We start from the raw sequence: 23,862 nt of genomic DNA on the forward strand, positions 1-23,862 counted from the left end.
CATATCACAACAAAAAAGGTAAAGGTTGGGTAATTGTAGACCCCCATTTGGGGTTCATTATATCTTATTTTTTTGCAGGTCATTTTTTTGCAAGTGGAGGGCTCCCGACAAGCCACGTGTCGCCTCATTGGTGGCTGGTAGGGAATCACAATGGTCGTTTGAAGGAGCTATGAGAGTTTGACACCTGTTATGGAATCTTAGAGGTCGTTATTGCAAGCTAGGAGGAACGTACGAGAGAGAGAGAATTCTGCAGAGGGTGGTGGTGCGTAGGAGTGATTGTTTTGGGGAGATATTTTTGAGATGATAGTTTTGGCTGGAGGAGCAGGTTTTTCCGGGAGTTTCCAGGCTGGTTACAGGGAGAAAACACTAGAGAGAAAACAGAGAAAAATCAAAAAATGAGAGAGGTGGTGTGCATTTTTAGAAATCTACAGAGGAGGCTTCTGATGAGCTAGAGGGGAGGATCCTGAGATATTTTGAGGGGATTCAGTTTTTTGAGATGGGTGAGAGATTCCAGGAGAAGTCTCTAAGTTAGAGAAGGATAACCAGTTAGAGGAGAAATGGTTTTTGCTAGGTTTCAGAAGGACTTTGGAGGAAAGATCTTTTAGTTGAGAGAGCAAGCTGCAGAGGGAGGTTTTTCATGGCTTTTTTACAGAGATTTTGGGGCGTTTGAAGCTGAACAGAACCTTACTGGGGAAGGGCACTCTCAAGTATGAACGCAACAGGTTTATTGTTTGATTTTAGACTTTGGCTATCCCTCTGTATTTCTTGTTGATATTTGGATATTTGTTGGTTTGCTTGGGGTGGATGATGAAGGCCACTTGTTTCTTGTTGATATATAATCTTGAACTCGTGTTTGCCATTGTTAATCTTAATATGCATTGCTTCTACTGTGAAATGCCCCATAATCATGCCAATAGTTATATTTTTTGTGTTTATCTCACCTAACCAAAAGGCTCACTAATGATCTATGAAGTGAAGCCTCATTTAGGGATGTTTTAGTTTGTTTTCTTTCATGTTCTGTTTCTATGGTTTCTTTTCTACTGAGGTTGCTCTTTTTGTTCCTGGTCCATGTTCAATACATGGGCTGTGAGAGAGAAAGGATCCGGGACTGGCTATGAATTCTTATAAGGAATACGTATCCATAAGGCATTTGGATCGCATCTAAGGGCAGAATTGATCACAAGAGCATTCAAGTGATTCAGTAACTTTGACCTTATCAGTGACATTTTGAAGGTAGCCATGGATATTGTTGTGTCTTCGTTCTATTGTCCCAACAAAGCTTCCCACGACTTCGCACGAGAAACCATTGTTGTATCCTCCATTTGGACTGGGGTTTCACGGCTATTTCATTCATTGTGTCAATTGAACCTATGAATCCAGTTTCACCAAGGACTTAGGGCTATGGCCAGGAAGCAAAGTTTAGTTGGCTGTAGAAGTAGTATCTTTGATTAAGAGGGTTCCTTGTGCCAATGAGGTGATGGATCGGGATATGGTGGATTAATGAGAAAAGAATGAAAATGCTTGGAAGGTATGATGTTGATGATATGCATCCTCACGTGTCGGCTCCATTATCCAAAAGGTGGATCAGATAATGATTCAAATTGCAGTATATGTGCCATGGTTTGATCAGCGACCTGGGTGACCACAAATTTATTCCACACGTGCCATCGGGTTCTCTATTCTTTTTAGACTCGTTTTTAATATGTAGTTTTCCTTTCCCATCCATCCTCATGCATACATACCCATCTCTCATGTCCATCACCATGCATACCTATGTCACTCATCTTCTATATCCCTCACCACCTTTTATCTCTCTATGTCACACCACCACATACCCATTACCATATCATACCTACCGTTCATCATCACGTCCCCATCCATGTCATTCTTACCCAAGTATATACCCATTTCCCCTGCCATGCATGCCGCCATTTCTTTCTAAGTCCATTAAATCCTTTCCATTCCATACATATACACCCATTTCTCTTTCTAAACTTATTCATACCCATTTCATACACCCTGCAGTTACCACCCTCATTTTTCCACCTTGTATATCTATGAAGCTCATCTATCAAGCTTACTCATATAACCCCATCCATGACAAGAAGCAGTACGTCACTTACATGAAGACATGCCTCAAATTATTGACATCTGAGCTCATTGGGAAGATTATTCCAGTTTTTGAGACTTACCTAGCTGAGTATTGATGCTGAAACGGGGATATGGTTTAGTAGGAGTTGCAGTCATGTTGAATCTATTGTGGCTGCTGAGGGCATGTACACATGTCAGTTCATTTACTGCGGTAAGAAAGCCACCTTCATTGTCAGTAATGTTCCGCCCCTACGTTTTATTCCCGAATATGTCGTGGTCTGTAATGTTGAACATCACATTGGTGATCGAGGTGTCTTCGCCAAGGAATCCGACGATTAGTCTATTGTCGTCAACCACAACCCTGACAATGGCACCAGTGGGATCAAGCTCCCATCTAGGGCTAAGAAGATTGTTCCAAGCGGATGCAGAGCAATGGTTGGGTAGGTTGTAGGTGAAGAGAAGCAAATGTCATTAAGCATGGGCGACTATGAACATGTTTGCATGGGATACTACTACGTGGAAGGTAGGATTGACGAATGCATTAGACAAGGGAAACTATGATAGGTACAGTGGATAAGACTGAAACAAGTGAAAGCGCAGTACTAGTGATACACATGAGTTCAACCATGAAGCCAATGGTCTTTAATGAGAGAGTAGTCATGACTCTAACGGACTGGTACCACTAAGAAAAACATCAAACACCACTAGCTGATGCTATGCACTTCACATGCGAAGGTTAGACTCACAAAGGCAATCTATCGCACCTGTCATCATCACTCTACCCCAGGTCCACTACTGCATGGCTTGCATGGCCACTTTGTGGACGCGTGGCACACTCCCACTTCTTCATCCTTATTCTGTTTTCATAAGTGGTTTCTCACATCCCTAGTTCTCAAATAATTTCTTTTAAAAATTCTTGTTTTCTCAATTAGTTTTCCAATTTCCAAATTCTTCAAATAATTTTTTTCTTTTTTTTCTCAAATCTTTCATCCTTAGATTTTCTTTAGGTCCTAAATATCTCATTTTCTAATAAAATTTGCCGTCATTTTTTTCTCAGCAAGCCCCATTTTCACATTTTCCTTGGTTTTTTAAAATGTTTTAAAATAACCAAGAATCAAATTTTGTAATTCCTAGTGATGGAATTTACATATTTGGTCCATGCAAAATAAAATGGGTTTTGGTGGGGGCCCAACATCAAAGAAGTTTTATTTAAAATAAAAATGAACTGAAGTGAAGTGTCAGGTGTGTCATTGTGATTTCGTATTTGATTTAGTAACATGTGAGCCATATTTTATGTTCATTAATGGTGTACTAACCCTATTTTCTGATAGTGCATTGTCAATTGCTGCCAAGGTACGCATCTTCTCTCACTTTGACCATCCTCCATGTATGGTTTGACTTTTAGTGTGTGATTATATTGATATCTAGTGATTTACTCATCAATTACCATGATTGCTTCATTTTATTAGTAGAAACTCGTCTCTAGGGCCTTAGAGGGATGTTACCGTCTTTACCGTACCTTCCCGATAAGTAACCTGACCCTCAAACCTGATCCGGTTTTTCACAGACCACATTTTCCGGAACAAAGAGTCACACTTAGGGTTTTCTTCACTACAAGAAATAGGATTCTTGTTGACGGTCGCCAATCGTCACCAAATCTTATATATTCGTGACTGAACGTCACAGTATGAGGCGTAGTTAAAGGTATTGGTCACGGTCAGGTAATAAACCGTGACTATATGTTTAACCTTTAGTCACGGTCAAATAATGAACGTAATTAAATGTACACTTATAGTCACGGGTAAAATTATCGATCGTGACTATATGTAAGCTTATGGTCATGTTCATGTAAGTTACCATGACAAAATGTAAACTTAATGGATTAATGTAAACTTATGGTCACGGTTAATGCCTAAACCGTGACTAAATGTATGTTTATAGTCACAATTAATAAAAATGACTGTGACTAAATGTATGTTTATAGTCACGGTTAATAAAAATGATTGTGACTAAATGTCAACTTTGGGTCACGGTCAGTACCCTAACCGTGACTAAATGCATGTTTATAGTCACGGTTAATAAAATGACCGTGACTAAATGTCAACTTTTGGTCACAGTCAGTACCCTAATCGTGACTAAATGAATGTTTATAGTCACGGTTAATAAAAATGACTGTGACTAAATGTATGTTTATAGTCACGGTTAATAAAAATGACAGTGACTAAATGTCAACTCTTGGTCACGGTCAGTACCCTAACCGTGACTAAATGCATGTTTATAGTCACGGTCACTAAAAATGACTGTGACTAAATGTCAACTTTTGGTCACGGTCAGTACCATAACCGTGACTAAATGAATGTCTATAGTCACAATTAATAAAAATGACAGTGACTAAATGTCAACTTTTGATCACGGTCAATACCCAAATCGTGACTAAATGTATGTCTATAGTCACGGTTAAGAAATTGACCATGACTATATGTAATCTTATGGCCACGGTCAAAGCCCCTAACCGTGACTAAATATATGTATATGGTCACGTTAATTAAGTGACCGTGACTAAACATTAAGTCTATTATGGCCGCTATCCCTAACTTTTGGTGACGATTCATTTTAAGCGTAACTAAAAGCACACTTATGGTCACAATTTTTTAGTGGTCGTGACTAAAATATGTTATATTTTGGACATTGGTTTTTTATAAATTAAAATTTCCCAAACCTGTTATAAACCCAAACAAACCCATTTCAAACTTGTATATGCAATTAAACAATTAAACCAATTTCAATATATTACAATCAATTATTCCAAGCTAGTTAAAAACTTATATATCAATATAAGTCATTAAATAAAAAAAAACATAATATAACAAAAAAAAAAAAAACAAAACAAACAAAAAACAAAGGGATTCAAATTTAGTTTCACATTCTAACATAATATAACAAATCAACCAACCAAACATCACATGATAGTCATAGAAAGCAAAACAAAAGTTAGGAGAATCTATCATATAAATAAGTAGCATAATCTTCAAAAAAGTTAAGAGAATCTATCATATAAAGATGTAGCAAAATCTTCAAATTTCTACTGCTTTTGCTGAAATTGTTGCATCATCTGTTCTTGAATTTGTGCTTGCATTTGTGCTTGCATTTTTCTTTGCATTTCCATCATTTTTTCTTCAAACTCTTTTTTCACTTCTTCACGTGTCTTCTTTTGAACTTCTATCAACCTCTCTTCAAATGTTTCTTTCACATGTGAGAGTTCATCTTTCACATTTGAGAGTTCTTCAGTTGCAGTTGTAAACTTTTGTTCTGCAGCTATTAGCATCTCTTGGGTGTTTTCAAGTTGTGTTGAAAGAATAACTCCTGATCGCCTTCTACTAGTAGAACCAAAGATTGAGGTAGGAGTATGACCAAATCCATGCCCTCGAACACGACCATGCCTCTTTGGACCCATGACTTGAGTATATATCTCATCTACATATGTAGATGCTACAGATGTAGATGATACAGATGTAGATGCTCCAGATGATGCAGAAGTAGAAGAAGATGTCCCCTCAGGTTGGGATAGTAATTGTTGAAATTGATCCTGGAATTATAAATAAAAAAAAAAATTGTTAGACTTTTAAAATAATTTAGTATGAGGTTATAATTGAAATACAAGTATATAAAATTTATTTACTTTATTACCATAATCTCCTTAGAATGATCATCAACAGGCGTCCCATCTTTTCTTGTGTGTGTCAGGGCAAACATCTCAATTCTATTGGGCTCACTTCGATCCTCCTTCTTTTGTGCCTATTCTTATAAGTAAAACAATTGAGTTATTTATGATGAATTATTTATGTACAAACAAATCATATTAATAATAAATTTCCAACCTGTTCATATCGAATTTGAGCATAATTTTTTTATTCTAATGTATGCTTTATCACTTGTTTTACCCTATTTGCCTTGTTTTTTTCCGAGATATCCTACATCAATTAAAAAATAGCAAGTCACCTATATAGGTAATAGAAACATAATAAAAGTTACATACATGAAGTATTAGGTTAGATATAACTAATAAATATCATTTTATGTGAATATGAGTATCATAAGATACATTATCAAGAAAAGATCATTATCTTTACCTTGGCCTCAGGTGTACCCCAAAAGTGGATGAGCCACCTCCAATCATCATCCGATAAGTGTGGAGGTCGATGGCACAATCTCTCCTCATCTGTATTATAAGGGTTATAATACTTGGCCTTCATTTTATTTCTATAGCTTCTAAACAAATTTCCACAACATTGAAGAATGTAGCTCTTACATGTTTCTTCTAGTTCATATTTTTCCTGTATTACATTAAAATGTCATGTTTAAATAAGAGGTATCATTTTTAAACAATAACATTACAATTTAGATTGAATAGTAACTAGCATATACCAATACTAAGGCCCAAATCTTTTCCTTCACATCTTCACTAACATGATTCCAATCTTGAACTTGGATGGGTACATTGTGTTGAGATCGCACCAATGTTCCCATATAGCTTGACAATCTTTCCCATTTTCCATCATAAACGACTTGCCCTCTGGTATTGAATCGTGTAGTTTTTTTTTCCCCGGGTTTCATACTAAGTAAATCTAAGTTACGTGTTAGGCCACGTGTCCTCTTTTTGCTAGAGGATGAACCTATTAAGAGTAATAATGAAATTAAAAGAAACATAATTTACTTATCTTATATAAAATTAAACATTAAAAACCTATCATTCAAGAAATTAAATATATGTAAACACATTTATCATATGTAAAGTTAAACATAATCTTCTTAATCATACCAACAACAGAAGGATTTGAAGAATCAGAAGGATCAGAACCACTAGGAGTAGTAGTTGCAGCAGGTTGTATGTTTAAGAGTTGTTGTAGATTGTCCAACTCATCTTCTGGAGACACTATTTGTACTCTTCCTCTTCGATGTGACATTTCCTACATAATAAAGTAAATTAGAAAAAGTAATACAAAATAAGTTACATAAATAATATGAAATAAATTACAATTTGTATATCTGGTAAGTATATATTTATGTACTTACCAATACTATTAGCTACACATCATCTATATCATCATCATGAATGAATTCATTATCTCTTTCAACAATGTTTTCTTGTCGTGATATTAGAACATCCGTTTGGATAGTTTCTCCTGCAATATCATTTCTATCCCAATTGATTAAATCATTCTCGATCAACTCATGCACATCACGTTGACTATGAAGTGTTATAAGTTGTTGATATGACTCTGGATCATTAGTAGATACTTTCTGATTCATATCATAAACCCCTCGAGTTTGTATCTCTACAACGGTGTGCCAATTTTCCTCATTTGAATTTTGAACATAGAAGACTTGTTTTGCTTGAGATGCAAGCACAAATGGTTCATCTATGCATATGGTACGTTCAAAATTCAAACACGTGAACCCATATTCATCCTTCTTTATTCCCCTTCCACTATTGATTACATCCCACCAGTCACACTTGAATAAAATAACTCTATTTCCACCAAGGTAATGTAACTCAATTACATCAGTTAGCACACCATAGTAAGAAACATGACCAGGAATTGGGTTCTTATCTCTTGCACTTGCAAAGCTTGATACCTCTGCGGTCACAACAACTCCACTATTTTGAGTTTTTTTTTTCCCTTTTCTCGTTCTCTTGTGTGAAATCTAAACCCATTAATGATGTATCCTCTATAACATGTAACTGATGTACTTTGTCCACGAGACAATGATAGTATGTGTTCAGAAATTGGACCTTCATGTCGCATTTGTATAATCTATAGATTCAAATATAAGATGTTAATACATACATGTGTATTAGATAATAGAACAATTTATGTAGTGAATGAACTTACATGTTCTTCAAACCAACTAATGAATTCTCTTCTGTGAATCAAATCTACATCTCGTGGACGAATACGAGGCTTAACCCTTATAGATTGCTTATGCTCTTTGATAAAAATGAAAAAATTAATTATAATGCTCACAAAGACCAAAATTAAATTTTTGTATGTGAATTAATATAAAGTTTTATTCAAATAAGTGTCTTACTCAATAAATGACGTCACTTCCTCACAATTAGTCAACACATATGAATATGCTTGGGACCATTCTTTTGTGCTAAGAACACGAGATGTTGACTTTCCTATTGTAGGTCCCATGCATTTGAAAATGGTTAACCCTCCACCATTTGTTATGTTATTTTCAATGACATAATTTCTTTCTTCACGGTCATGCTTCGTTTCAACATCATGCAAATATCTTGAACAAAAGGTTGTACATTCTTCTGCCATGTACCCCTTTGCAATAGAACCTTCTAGACGACTCTTATTACGGACATAAGACTTTAATGTACGTAAATACCTGTCATTCCACAACATGATAGATTTGTTTCATGAACTATACGAAACCTAATATACATAAGATTAATTGAATGAGAACATACCGCTTGATAGGATACATTCATCGATATTGCACTAGTCCAGTGATCTTTACCTCACTTGCAAGATGAATAAGTAAATGCACCATAACATCAAAGAATGATGGATGAAATATTCTTACGAAACCTAATATACATAAGATTAATTGAATGAGAACATACCGCTTGATAGGATACATTCATCGATATTGCACTAGTCCAGTGATCTTTACCTCACTTGCAAGATGAATAAGTAAATGCACCATAACATCAAAGAATGATGGAGGAAATATTCTTTCTAATTTGCAAAGTGTGACTATTATGTCATTCTCAAGGTGCTTTAATTGATCAGTCTTTAACACTTTAGAACACAACTGTTTGAAGAAACTACATAGTTCAACTATAACAGCACAAACATTCTTATGTAGAACTCCTCGAATTGCAAGTGGAAAGAGTTATTGCATGAGAACATGACAATCATGAGACTTCAACCCAAATATCTTTTTTTCATTCACTTGTACACACCGAGAGATGTTAGAAGCATAACCATCTGGAACCTTTACTTCTTTCAAAAATTTACAAAATTCCTTTTTTTCATTTGAAGTTAGTGAATAGCATGCAGCAGGCAATATAACCCTATTCCCTCTTTGTATGGGGTGAAGTTGATCTCTAATACCCATAGCTTACAAGTCAAGACGACTATTGAAGTTATCCTTCGATTTACCATCGATACTCAACAAGGTGCCAACTATACTGTCACATATATTCTTTTCAATATGCATTACATCCAAATTGTGACGCAAAATGAGGGTTTTCCAATATGGCAATTGGAAAAAAATGCTTTTTTTTTTTCCAATTGTGCTCAAGTTCAACATGTTCTCTTTTTCTTTTTGCTGACATCTTATTTTTTTATGTCTTCCCTAAAGTAATATGTTCCATTCCATCTAATTGATGTAGAACATCTTCCCCAAACAATTGTTTAGGTGCTGCTCTATGCTCTTCATTTCCATTAAAGGACTTTTTATCAAGTCGAAATCTATGATCAATTGGCAAAAATCGACGATGACCCATGTAACACCATTTCCGTCCGTTTTGTAATCGATATGAACACAATCCTTATTACAAATAGGACAAGCAAATTTCCCTTTAGTACTCCAACCCGAAAGATTTGCATATGCAGGAAAATCATTGATGGTCCATAATATAGCTGCACGCATACAAAAATTTTGTTTTTTTGAAGCATCATATGTTTCAACTCCAACCTTCCATAAGTCATTCAACTCATCTATCAATGGTTGTAAGTATATGTCAATGTCATTCCCAGGTGCAGTTGGACCAGGAATAAGTAGTGACAACATGAAGAATGTTTGTTTCATACACATCCAAGGTGGTAAGTTATATGGAATAAGAACCACCGGCCACATACTATATGAAATTGACATATTCCCAAAAGGATTGAACCCATCACTTGCTAAACCGAGCCTAACATTTCAAGGTTCTAGCGCAAATGAAGGGTGTATGTTATCGAAGTTTTTCCAAGCCAAAGAGTCCATTGGATGCCTCATCATCTCACCTTCCATGCGACCATCAACATGTCATTTCATGTGAGAAGCTGTCTTAAATGACATATATAACCTTTGAAGCCTTGGTTTTAAGGGAAAATAACGTAAGACCTTAGCAAGAATTTTCTTTTTCTTTACTGACTTAGTGAACTCATCTGTAGAATGATCATCACTCGATTTCCATCTAGAGACACCACAAACAACACACTCATTTGCATTTGCATGCTCTTTTGAATACAACATGCAATCTGAGGGGCATGCATCAATTTTGATATAATGAAGGGCAAGGTCACGAAGTATTTTTTTTGCTTCATAATAGTTGCTTGGCAATGTCTCACCCTCAGGAAGTGCTCCCTTCAACAATTCAAGCAACATTGTAAAGGACTTATTGCTCCATCCATTAAGACACTTCATATGAAATAATCTTATGATAAAAGACAACTTTGTGAATTTTTTACACCCTGGATATAGTTCGTGATCTGCTTCTCTTAACAAATTATAAAATTTGTTTGCATCCTTATTCAGTTTTTCAAACTCCTCATGCACATGTGGACTTCGTTCAGATTCCTCATTTGGCATTGACATTCCAAATGCATCATTTAACATTTCTTCCATCTCATTATGCATATCAGACTCATTAGTGCTAGTATTCACAAATTCAAAAAACTCATATTCTCCATGCATCAACCATCGCACATAATTTCTAGCTATCCCATTGTCCAACAAATGGTCATACATGATTTCTCGCTTCTGCATAACACAATTATTGCAACGAATGCAAGGACATGGGAGCATTTCTTTTCCAGGTGCATTGGTAAAGGCAAAATTTAAGAACTCCAAAACTCTTTTATGATATTCACTACTTACTCTTGACTTCTGCATCCAACTCTTATCTATTAGCATTTTTCTCGTACTTCCGCAAATTAAACCCTTCAATCACATAACAATGAATCTTCATATCAACTTATAATGAATGTGATATGTTTTTTATCATCTCAAACTCCTATATTTGGTAGTGGTTCCTATCCCATTTAGAAATACATAATCCCTATGAATCAATCACTAACATGCTTAGTTTCATTTTGATAAAATTTCGGCAGCATTTCCCCATAGTTTTCCAAGTACACGAATTGGCTAAGGTATAAACATACTATTAGTTAGCTTAACTAAGTTGCTAACAATATGTCACCTTGTCCAAATATGCACCCAGAGAACAAGGGGAATCATTGTCAAATCTTATCAATATGTTAAAGCATAAGCGTGTGATTTCATAGATATTATGTATTTCCAAACTGTCCAAACGGACAATTCAAGCATCATTTGCAGACAATTCTACCAATCATATACAAAACATATAGGTTGAAAAATTGAATATGACCACAATAAATAATCATATCCACACATCTACAACTTATATGTTTTTAATATATGATAAAAGAGACATTTGTCAAGCAAGGATACTTGAATGGGAATTCTAGGGTTTTCTAATATGAAAATGAGTAAATGATAAAATTAATGACAAATAATATTAGAAAAAAATAGATAAAAACACACAATGAGACTAACACATTCGATAATTTATATAAATGAATTACTAATATTTCTATTGCATAAAATCAACGAGGGTTAGTTCACAGATAATAATAATAAAATATAAAATCATAGATAAGGCCTCACAATAGATGCAACATATGCATATCTTAGATCATGAAGTAACGAAAGGGTAAAGTATAAATAAGATGAAACAAAACAAAAATTTTCTTAATTTTCTAATTTGGGTGCAAAACAAAAATTTTCTAAATATTCCTATTCTTTTTCTAGAATAGGTTTGATATTATTTTTATTTATTTATTTTTAATAAAAAATGGTTTTCTTAATTTTCTAATTTGGGTGCAAAACAAAAATTTTCTAAATATTCCTATTCTTTTTCTATAATAGGTTTGATATTATTTTTATTTATTTATTTTTAATAAAAAATGGTTTTTGTTGAGAAGTTGTTTTGGAAGTAAGATATTATTTGAGAGTATATTTAATTAAAAATATTATATAAGTTTACTATCTTTAAACTTTAAAAACTAATTACTTTATTTTAAATATAAAAAAAAAGACACAACTTATAAATTAAATCATAAAAAGAAAAATATAAATTTGAGAATAGATTTTATTTGTATCACTTTTAAAATTTTTACTTTTGACAATACTTAAAAATGTAAATATTTCACTAAAGTCAAGCATGGTTTAATTAATAGTTCTTAAATTATATTTGGGAATTCAAAGATAAAAAAAATTATTGTCTCCATCTATTTTTCATGAAGGTACATATAATATAATTAATAGTTCTTAAATTATAAATTTCTTTTTATCTACTTTCTATTTTTTTATCTACTTAAAATATCATGAATTTTAGATTATAATATATATGCAGATTCATATATAAACCCAATTTTTATAAATAATTCATTTAAAAATATTGTGAAAGGCATTTTTTCATAAGTCACATAATTATTTCCTTAAAATATCATGAATTTTAGATTATAATATATATGCAGATTCAGGGCCTATATATATCCAACTCAGCATTAGCGGTTGTAACGTGTAGCTCATGTGGATTGGGGGTTTGGTTGATTGCCAACTCAAACTCTATCAAAAAAAAAAAAAAATTATATATATGTATATATTAAAGGAATTTGGAATCAATGAAAGTTAAATGTATTCGGTCAAAATTTTAATAAATCACGTATAGGAAGTTTTATCTAATCTAATTTATTACCTAAATTCAATTCAAACTCTTTTTTTTTCTTTTTTTAAGAAAAGTGGGTTTTGACTCACTTATTTTTTAAAATATATAAAAATAAAAAATAATTATTTGTATATATAAAATTAAATATCTACTTGTATCTCGACGCCTATAAAATAGTTGTCAATTAAGCTAATCAATAATCCATCCTTTATTATTTTATTCATTTCATAATTCTAATTTATAAAATTTCTTTAATCATGTAAGTTTGGATGCATTGAGGGATTTACTTTAACTTTAATTAATCCACTATTGCAATCCAATTTGCACCACCATTGTAAATTTCTTTATTTATTTTAGGATGGAAATGATTTGACTATGACATGATGTCATGCCACATGGAAAATCATTAAATTTTAGGGGACTTACAGTGGGAGCTATTACATACTTAAGTTTCATTCTATATTATTAATTGTATAATGAATTTATTTAGAAAGAATTATGATTCAAAATTTTTAATAGCATGTTTGATAATTATTTTTAAAAAGAGTTTTATAAAAGAGTTTTAATAATTATGTTTAATAAAACAAAAGAATATTTAAAATTTTAAAATATTTTTAAAATAAATTTTATGTATAATATTTTATTTTATATATTTATATAATTATTTTTTAAAATAGTTATTTGTACACAAAATTTTCCATAATTATTTGTATCTCTTATTATATAATTAATAGTTCTTAAATTATAATTTTTTTTATCTACTTTCTATTTTTTTTTTTTTTTATCTACTTAAAATATCATGGATTTTAGATAGTTGGTAATATGAGTTCCCAAAGCTAAAAAAATATTATTGAAAAGGCAATTTAAAATTACTTTAAAAAAAGATAATTTTAATTTAAATTTAAAATTGTCTTTTAAAAAATATTTTAATATTTAATTGAAAAGACAATTTCCTAATACACTTAATGGGTATCATAAAATTTAAAATAATTTTTAGGACTATCTTAAAAAATATTTGTTTAAATTACCATATCCTTAACTAAAGTGTGACATATGGTATAAAAATCTATCTTACGTGGAAAATAATATTCATAAAGGTGATGTGTCTTAATTGTATGACTATAATATTTGATTTACAAATAAAATATTTAAAATTTTGTAAAATATTATTGTTTGTGAGACTCATAAATAGGACAAAAAAAAAACAAAGAAACAAAGCTACAGAAACGTGGAATGTGGAATATATAGTTTTAATCCATATCAACATGTTCACAAACTCAAAGCTACAGAAACAAAGAAAAAACAACATTGTTGAAAACTAATCAAATTAGGAATGTAACACAATAATTAAACTCAATGGAAATAGACAATTGAAGAGAATGCAACACACAAAAGAAAAATTCTTTCATTACACAGTAACAATGGAAATAAACCCAATAACAATGAAATCAGAATTAAATCATAGAAAAAATAGAGAGAAACTAGAGAGAAATTGTACCTTAGGAAGTAATTAAGTGTGGTTTTTCCAAAAGCACCAAAACCCTATAACAATGGAAATAAACCCAATAACAATGAAAATAAACCCAATAACAATGGAATCTCAAAGCTAATCACAAACATTTCCAAAATACCAACTAACAAAACCCAAAAAAAAATAATCCCAAAACTCACCAAAACCTAGAGAGAAACGATTTTTATGGGAGTTTCTTGGAGGTGGCTTTGGCTTTATGGACCATAGCTTCCATGGGGCTTCTTCGGCATGGCTTCCATAAGCTTTTTCTGGCAATGGCTTCCTCCAAGCAATGGGGGTTGTGGGTAGGTTTTGTGGGTTTTATGGCCGTGGGTTTTGGAGAGAAAGAGAAAATGGGTTTTGTTGGCAGGAGAGAGAGGCTTTATATTGGAAATGTTTGCAGAAGAAGGGTTTTACTCAATGGTTAAAATGGGTTAAAACATTGCCTGTGTCTTTTATATTGGAAAGTCAATGGTTAAAATGTTGGCCCACATGGTTAAAATATTATATTGGAAAGTGATGTGAGACTTTATATTCATGGCTTTATATATGGTTATTATCAAATCTCATTTTAAGATTTTATGGGTTAAAATGTTGGTCGTGGTTATTATCAATTATTTTAAAATTTTAAATTTACAATTATTTTAAAATTTAAAATTAATTTTGAAAGTTCAATATTTTACTCAAAGTGTTGTTTTAAAAGTTTATTAAGTTTTATAAAGTTTTTCAATTTTTAAAATTATCAAGTTTAAAATTTAAAAATTTTATATTAGAAATTTATCAAGTTTTATATTTTAAAATTTTTTTTATCAAGTTTTAAAATTTTAAATTTTACAATTATGTATGAGAAAATTATCAAGTTTTATATTTTAAAATTGTTATTTTCAAAGTTTTATCAAGCTTATCAAGTTTTAAAATTTTAAAATTTTATATTAGAAATTTATCAAGTTCTATATTTTAAAATTTTAATAGTTAAACATGTTTAGTAAATTTAAGTTTACTAAAAAAGAAATAACTGCTCTTAATGATGTTAATATGAATGATGATAAAATTTAATAAAATCTTCTAATAATAACTTATCTTATTATAAAACCTATTATTTATCATATATAAAATGTTTTTTTTCTAAAATAATTCAAAGGTATAGGCAGTGTTTGCTAACGAGCTTTTAATTATAACAGTTTTTTATTCTTAATAATAAATAAATAAATAAATAAATAAGTAAAGCATAGAGGGGAAACAATTTTTGTTCTTAAAAACAAAAAATAAGATATTTTTAAAAAATAAGATATTTTTAAAAAATATTAATATTTTTAGTTATCTTAAATTGTTTTCACTTATTAGAGTAAAAGATATTTTCAAAAATAATTATTTAAATACAAAGAATAATTAAAAATAAAATATAACATATAAAAGTTATTTTTTAAACATATTTAAAAACATAAAAAATATATTAAGAATATTATAGGTTTCTAAATCGACTTTTATTTTAAAACACATCCGCAAACAAATTTTTAAAAATGTTTTAAAAAACCGTTTTTGTATAATTGTTTATGAAAATGTCAAAATACTTCACAACTAAAACTATAATTTATTAGTATTTTTGTGGGCCTTAGGTGCTAGGAAATGTTACATGTGCATTCTACTCCTACTCTGTCTTCATTATTTTCAGTCACGTGTCCCTTTATATCTTATACCAATCTATTATTATTTTATCATATGGTATCATTTTTTCATATATAATGATATTAATTTCTACCTTATCCCATATGCTTGTAGCTTAATTTCATCATACATTTGGACAACAGAATTTCAGACTTCCATTTGGTACTAAATATAATAAACATAAATAGAGAATGGTGCATTTAAGAATATTTTTCCATGAATTTTAACTTTATAAATTTGTTAATTTTACAAATTTAAGAATTATAAAAGTTTAGAACTTTTATTTTTAATCATAAACAAAGAATGTTATTTTTGTAGTTATAAACTGTTTCTGTATTGCAAAAATCATAAAGATTAAAAAATATTTTATGATTGAAAATTAAATAAAACTATAAACAATTTTACTAGTAATTGTTCATAGTAAAATTTAGTTATCACGACTATTGATACTTTAAATATAATAAGAATTATTTATCATATATAAAATCAAAATTGTTTTTTAATATGCTAACTCACTTGCATTTAAATTTTTTATCAAATAATATCAAATTGAACCATCATATTTTTAAACTAACATATTAAACTTTATTTTGCTTCTTATTAAAACATTAATCATAACAAGGAAATTAAATAATTTTAACTAAAGAAAAATAGGTAACACACTAATTTGTTTCTTAACTTAAAAAAAATATAGTAATATAACTTTAAACTTTTTATAATTAATAAGAACTATTATTATTACTATTAATGATAATTTCTATTTATGATATATATATATATATATATATATATATATATATATATATATATATATATATATAATTTTCTAAAAATTATAATAGATAACCCAAAAAATGATTTAAAATAAATAATAGACTTTTGGTCACGATTATGTGAACCCCGTGACCATAGGTTCAAAATATTTAAAATAAACCTTTATGCATTTGGTCACAGTCATGAGAAATTCGTGACTATAGATTCCCCTACATCAATCAATGGCATGACTAAAAGTCACAATATATATATATATATATATATATATATATATATATATATATATATATATATATATATATATATATATGGTCTTGGTTTCACAAAAAATCGTGACTAAAACATCTTTTCGTTACACTTTTTGTCACGGATGATAAAATTATCATGACTAAAATTATTGGCGCCAAAATTTCCCTCCATAAATTTACAAATAGTCACGGTTTCAAAAAAATCCGTGACTAAAATACCCTCTCATCAATACTTTTAGTGACAGTTGATAAAACCACCGTGACTAAACATGTTTTTTTTCCACATTAACACATATAGTCATAACTTTATCCTGGCCGTGACAAAATAATATCTTCGATCACTATATTTGTGGTCGTGACCAAAGATTCGTCATTAAAAACCTATTTTTTTGTAGTGCTTTCTTATTTTATTTACCCTTTTTAAAAATAAAATAAAAATAAGTGACGACTCCAAGTCATTTTCTAATAAATAAAATCATTTTCAAATAAATAAAAATCGAGCTCGCTATCGAGTGGAAGCACATGAGCCTTAATATGGGGTTCGCAGTAATATTTTTCAATTTTTTAAAAATCTTTTGGCTATGAAAATTTATTCTTTTACGACATGATCTTGATTTTGATACTATTAATCTTTTAATGGGTCTCTACGCTTTTAATACGTGGTTGCCTAGATTAGGATTAGTATCAATAAACTTAGTTGCAATAACGTTTTTTTTTTTTCTATTTTTAATTTCCTTAAAAACCATATATAACAATGAAAATAAAAAAGCAAAAAATTCCAAATTGTAATACAATTCAATCTAACTTAAGAATAGAAACTTTATACACATTTTCATTTATTTTTTACTTTAAAAAAATATTATAAATGTTTAATAATTTTAACTTTGATTCTTATTATTAAAAGGAAAAAAAAGTAAAATATATTTGGTTGTTATATACTTAGGGATAGATAAAGCAAGAAAACTTTTTGTAGCATTTTCTTATATTTTGGTGATTTCAAGGCTTTTTTAATATTTATAAATGAGGTGCAAGTGTTGATTGTTCTGAACAATTTTTCAATTTTTTTTCCCGGTTGTTCTTAGATCCTATTTGATTACTGTTTTAAAAATAGTTCTAAAAAGTAATTTTGAAAATAAAATTTTAAAATAATTCTCAAATATTTTATAAAATAAAAATTTATTTAAAAACTTTATAATAATTTTTATATATCTAATATTTTATTTTAAATTATTTCACACATGTCTATATCATTATTTTTTAAAAACATTTTTTAAAAATAAAATAAAATTAATTAAAAAGATATTATTTAAAAATATCATATTTTTTACTTTTAAAAATAAAAAATAGAAAATAAATATGTCCTATTTTTTTTTTTCTCTAGATTCGAAAATAGTTGACAAACACGCCTTAATTTATCGATGAGATGGACTGCTTTTGGAAAGGTTCGACATAAAGAGGATTGAGAGAGGAGAGAAGAGGCCCAACCCACGCCCCAAAACACCGAAAAAGGCCCTCAAGCCAAAAAGAGCGAAGCAGCCTTTGAAAATTGAAACACCATAACCCTCCTCCGCGGCCTTTCTCCTCAACCTCTGTCTCCTAAATGTACAGGTACCCTCTCTCCCTCTCTTCTTTCCATGTCTCCTCCCAGATTCCTATCACTGCTTCTTCTTCTTCGTAGCCCCCCACCCCTACTTTTTTTTTTCTTTTAATAACTTCCCCAACTTTGCTCAGTCGTTCCTGTGAAAATTGAACGTATTAGGATGTTTCATGATAATGGTTTTTCTTTTACATGATAATAATGGGTTGTGCTTGGATTTAGACAGTAAGGGAAAAGAATTTTCCGCATTGGTAAATGCTTAGGCTTGAGATATATCTTTGTTTTTTTATTGCCATTTTATCATATTTGGAATTAAGAGTAGGTTTTTACATTGGAATTGAGATGGGATTTCAGCATAAGCCTAAATGGGTCTAAATGGGTTTGGTTTCTGGTAGAAATTTTGTGAAATTGGAATCGAGTTTTCCCACAGGACACTAATTTTTGGGACTTTTTTGTAAATGAATGATGGGTTTGTTATCATTCTACTGAAATGTTGTGGCCGTACCTTTCATAAAGCCCCTTCTTGATTTCAGAGGTCTTGGGAGATATATGATATCTGTTGTCTATGCAGGCATTCTTTAGCTGGGTGCTGTTTTCTAGTTAAAAATGTGTCAAAACTCTCATCATTATATAAAGCCGCGACCAATTCCTCGACCTTTATGCTATCTCATGTCATGCAAATGCACCCAAGAAGCTACAAGGTAGCTGCAGGGGAGTGTGTATGGTCTCCATGCAATACTTTGTTGTGGCATGGGTCCAACATGGTTGGGGTGTGGTGATGCTCTTTCAAAATGGGCACGAGCTAGTACATGAGCAATACATCCATTGAACTGAAGCCGGACAGTGATGTTGTCAGATTTAATATTGGTGAGCCGCCTGGTAAAACTGGGACCTCAAAGAAAGGAAAGAAGAAAATGAGACGAGTTAAAATGTCTAGGAAGGCCAAATTGAATGAACTCAGGTTCTACAGACTAAAGGCAAAAAGAAGATAACATCTCCGAATCCAGAAGTTAGGATTCGGTACAAACTTGAAAAGGTTTGTTGCCTTCGAGTCTTTCTATTGCATTTTAAAGATTTTCACCTTTTATTCTTGTTCTTTAAATTTTATATCACAATCTTATCTAGGCAGCGTTTATACGAACATTGCAGAAGAGTTCAGACTGATACAACTATATTATTCCAGTCATTAAGAATTGCTGACAATGCCTCAATTTACCGATTCTAATTTTAAGAGCTCTCATTTGATCCTATATTGTTTTTTGGATCATGATGGGTGACCCACATTTGTATGGAATTCTTGCACACATCACATATATGGTAGCACCAAGGCATGCATAATCATTGCTGCAAAAGCTTGTCTATTCTGTCCATCCTTTTTCAAAACTTCAGATACTGGAAAAACAGGTGGTCTGGTTTTCTCATATACCTGTTGAGGATTAAATCTGGTCTTATAGCAGATCCACTGGTTGTTTGTAATGGTGGTTTTCCTTGTAATTTCTTTACTAGGAAAAATGCAATGTTTTCTTTATGAATCTTTGATCATTGGAAAACAGAGTGGAACTGAATGGAAAAATTTAGGTTATGTTTGGTTCCTAGAAAATTTGAGGGAAAATGTGAGGAAAAGAAAATAGAGGAAATTTAGAAGGAAAGAAAAAGTGAAGGAAAATAAAAAATAGATTTAAAATCAATAAATTATTTTTATATGGTACTTTAAACTAAGTTGACTTGGTTCAATTCTTTCATATAAGATTAAATAATTTGAAATGCATTAGTTTGTAACTACTTTTAATTATATTTTATTTTATTTGATATTTTCCTTAGTAGAACCAAACATGAGAAAATTATTTTCTTTGACAATTTTTTTCTCTTTCCTTAGTATTTTCTAGGGACCAAATATAACATTAACACATAGTATACGGGAATGTTTGTTTATATCATTTGGAAAGGTCTGGGGTAATTTAGCATTTGTGTTAGAGAAGTGAAAGTTATTCTAATGCACAAACCACTAAACTTTAGTAACATTTTAATCTTTCTTCAGGCTAAAAGAAAGGAAGAATGGTTGATTGAGAAGCTGAGGAAATTTGATATTCCTAAAGCCCCCGCTGAAGCATATGATCCTGAAATTCTGACTGAGGAAGAGAAATTTTACCTAAAGCGTACTGGTGAGAAAAAGAAGAATTATGTTCCAGTTGGGAGGCGAGGCGTTTTTGGGGGTGTTGTTCTCAATATGCATCTCCATTGGAAGAAGCATGAGACTGTAAAGGTTATCTGCAAACCTTGCAAGGTTGGGCAGGTTTATGAATATGCTGAAGAGCTTGCCCGGCTGAGCAAAGGCATCGTGATCGATATAAAGCCTAACAACACCATAATATTCTACCGAGGAAAGAACTATGTACAGCCACAAGTTATGTCACCCCCTGATACCCTTTCCAAAAGCAAGGTAATTTTAGCTTTCCTTTTGATCATACTCTGAATCCAAGTGTTATGTTAAACAATGAAGTGGTAACAGCGGGTTTTCCCTTTTCTTGACAAGCAAATAGTAGTAATAGTAGTAGTAGTAGTAGTAGTAGTAGTTTCACTTAGTTTACCTGCTTATATATATGAGTTTTGGACTTATAATGACATGTAGATGTTCTAATGTAGGATAACACTTAAGCACTCAGAATAATGCTTTTTACAATCATGTTCAGTGGACCAAGGTTAGAGAAATTTCAAGGTTTTGAGGTGTTGAAGTTTTTTCTTTGATAGGTAAATCTTTGTCCCCATTGGACTTGAACTTGTAATCTCCCACAAACCCTCCCTAATCCTTTACCACTTGAGCTAGGCCTCTAGGTTTTTAAGGTGGTTGTAGTTGGAGAATGGTTTTGGAGTTTGCATGAGTTATGGACCTTATGGGTAAAGCTGTTTAAAAACGAAGTGCCAAAACATAAGCTGTTGACATTAGTGGACAGTGACTATCATCTCTGTGGCCTTTGGTTAAAAGGCTTAAGAGGAGACAAGTTCATTTGGAAATTCAAAATCTATTCATCCAGAGCCTTCCCATGGTCAATGGCAGGTAAAAGCGTTAATGCCTATAACTTCTTACTGATGAAGAGGTCCTTTCTGACTTTTGTCCTGAGTGGTGTCTCCTTCTCTCTGACTGCAGTGAGCCAGTGGATCATCTTTCTTTCATTGCCCTATGGCATTGGAGTTATGAAATAATCTCCTTGCATTGATGGTTTTTTTGTTGGGCTCCTTTTATAAGTGTTTCGGATTTGACACATTGTTTTAAGAGGTTTTCGGAGTAGTCCAAGAGGTAGAGTGATTTGGCAGGCTAGGCCTGCTACCATCTATTATTTAGTTGGAGAGGGATATAAGGATTTTTGAAGACAAGATGTTGACAGTTTCCTTGTGGGAAACTTTTTCACTTCATTTTTTCTTTTTGTGGGGGCTGGCTTCCTCAAAGTTTAGAGACATTTATGATAGAAGGCTTATGTGAGATTGGATGTCAGTATGTAGAGATAGTAGGTCTTGGGCTGGGTCATCAGCAGCCTAGGTGCTTTCTCCCAAGATAGTTAAAACTTAAATTTAATGAATGTTCTTTGGGGAGTTGGGCTAGATGGAAATTTGGGGTGTTATCTCAGAGACCACACAGAGTGTTATCCAAATGCCTTCATAGACTCTACATAATGGTTGCTATACTATTATACCAATTTGGGATTGGAATCAATATTCATTAGCATACAACATGTCGATATTGTAAACTTATTAATGCATGAAATTTCCAAAATTTGGAAATTAAAAATGTAGAAAAATAAAATTTATTACGATGATGTAACCTCATTCATCATTTGGCATCTACATCCAGAGGGGAATTTTGAATAAAAGAAGAGGAATTTTGGAGTTGGAAGTTTTAAGAAAAGTGTGAAAATCAGATAAAGAGGTAGTGGTTCTTTATGCTGAGAGATTTCAACAGATGCTGAGATATCTTGATGAAATCTCCAAGGTGAACATGATACAAATGATAATTGTGTGATCCCAAAAGTCTCATCTACTTCAACTAGCATCTAATTAACTTGAATTGCTTAAGGACAATATCCCAATATGCTATGTGCCTCAAGACTTTGAACATCATCCCATACTTTACACCTAATTCTGTTGCATATTAATGAGACTTGAAAAATCTTTATTTTTGTGGTCTGGTTATGTTTCAAGGCTTAATTTGTTGCTTTTCAATTTAATTTATTCTTGGACAAAAATTTAACTACTTTTCTTTTTACTGCATTTTGGGTAATGATAGCATGTGTAATGAGTGATAGATCTCAGATTTATTCGCCAAAGGTTTTGGACATATGATGACCTTAAGGTTATATTTCTATCTAAAAATACATATTTATAGTACTGAATGGTTCAAGCCTTTTTGACTTAATGGAAAATAAAATAAGGGTCTTATTCATATTTTAAGGCTGTTGCATTTTTGTTATCCTTAGGTTGAGCCTAATATTTCTTGGATTCTTCGAGTTATATTCCAACTTATTTTGTCTGGAGCTATGTTGGAACTGGGTGTAAAATTGCATGTGTAACATTTTCAACATATCATGGAAGGTGGATGCAAATTTATTTAGTTCTAGAAAGTAATAGAAAAGATTATTTTGTATAAGTGATCCTAAGGAACATTGATCATTTGAAGGATGCGAGAACCTAATATGGTGGGTTACTAAAGAAGCGGAAAGCAAGTTATTAGAAAAGAAACTTATCATTTTGTTATTTTATTTGTTCTTATGGAAATTTATTTCAGTATATTATTCTAGAAGAAAACTTGATATTTTTTCTTTGTATTTATATGTTTATTCCTATAAAAGTTATTTAAATGCATTTTCCTTTAATTGGCATGTATACTTTTTTCATTCAATGAGTCCATAGAAAATTTACTTTAATATGCAATGCATTTATGGAATCTTTTTAAGATGGGGAAAGAAAGATGCTTGAGACAAATCATTAACCCAAAGGTGAAACTGTTGGACTATGGCCTGTTGCTTTGTTCAGAAATGGCTTAATTTTTAAAAATATCGTAATTATCACAGATACATGAGCTGGAAATAATTTCATTTTCAAAATTGTAGGCTTTGGAAAAGTATAGGTATGAGCAGTCCCTGGAGCATACAAGTCAGTTTATTGAGAAATTGGAGAAGAGCTAGAAGAGTATCATAAACACCTGCTCAGGTACAGGAAACAGAAG

General features: G+C 31.4%; 1 pseudogene; it reads left to right on the forward strand.

Moving 5' to 3' along the window:
- Positions 1–19,453: 19,453 nt before the first annotated feature.
- LOC117923064 lies at positions 19,454–23,862 on the forward strand (annotated as a pseudogene).

Source organism: Vitis riparia, chromosome 10 (assembly GCF_004353265.1).
Source record: "Vitis riparia cultivar Riparia Gloire de Montpellier isolate 1030 chromosome 10, EGFV_Vit.rip_1.0, whole genome shotgun sequence".
NCBI lineage: Eukaryota > Viridiplantae > Streptophyta > Magnoliopsida > Vitales > Vitaceae > Vitis > Vitis riparia.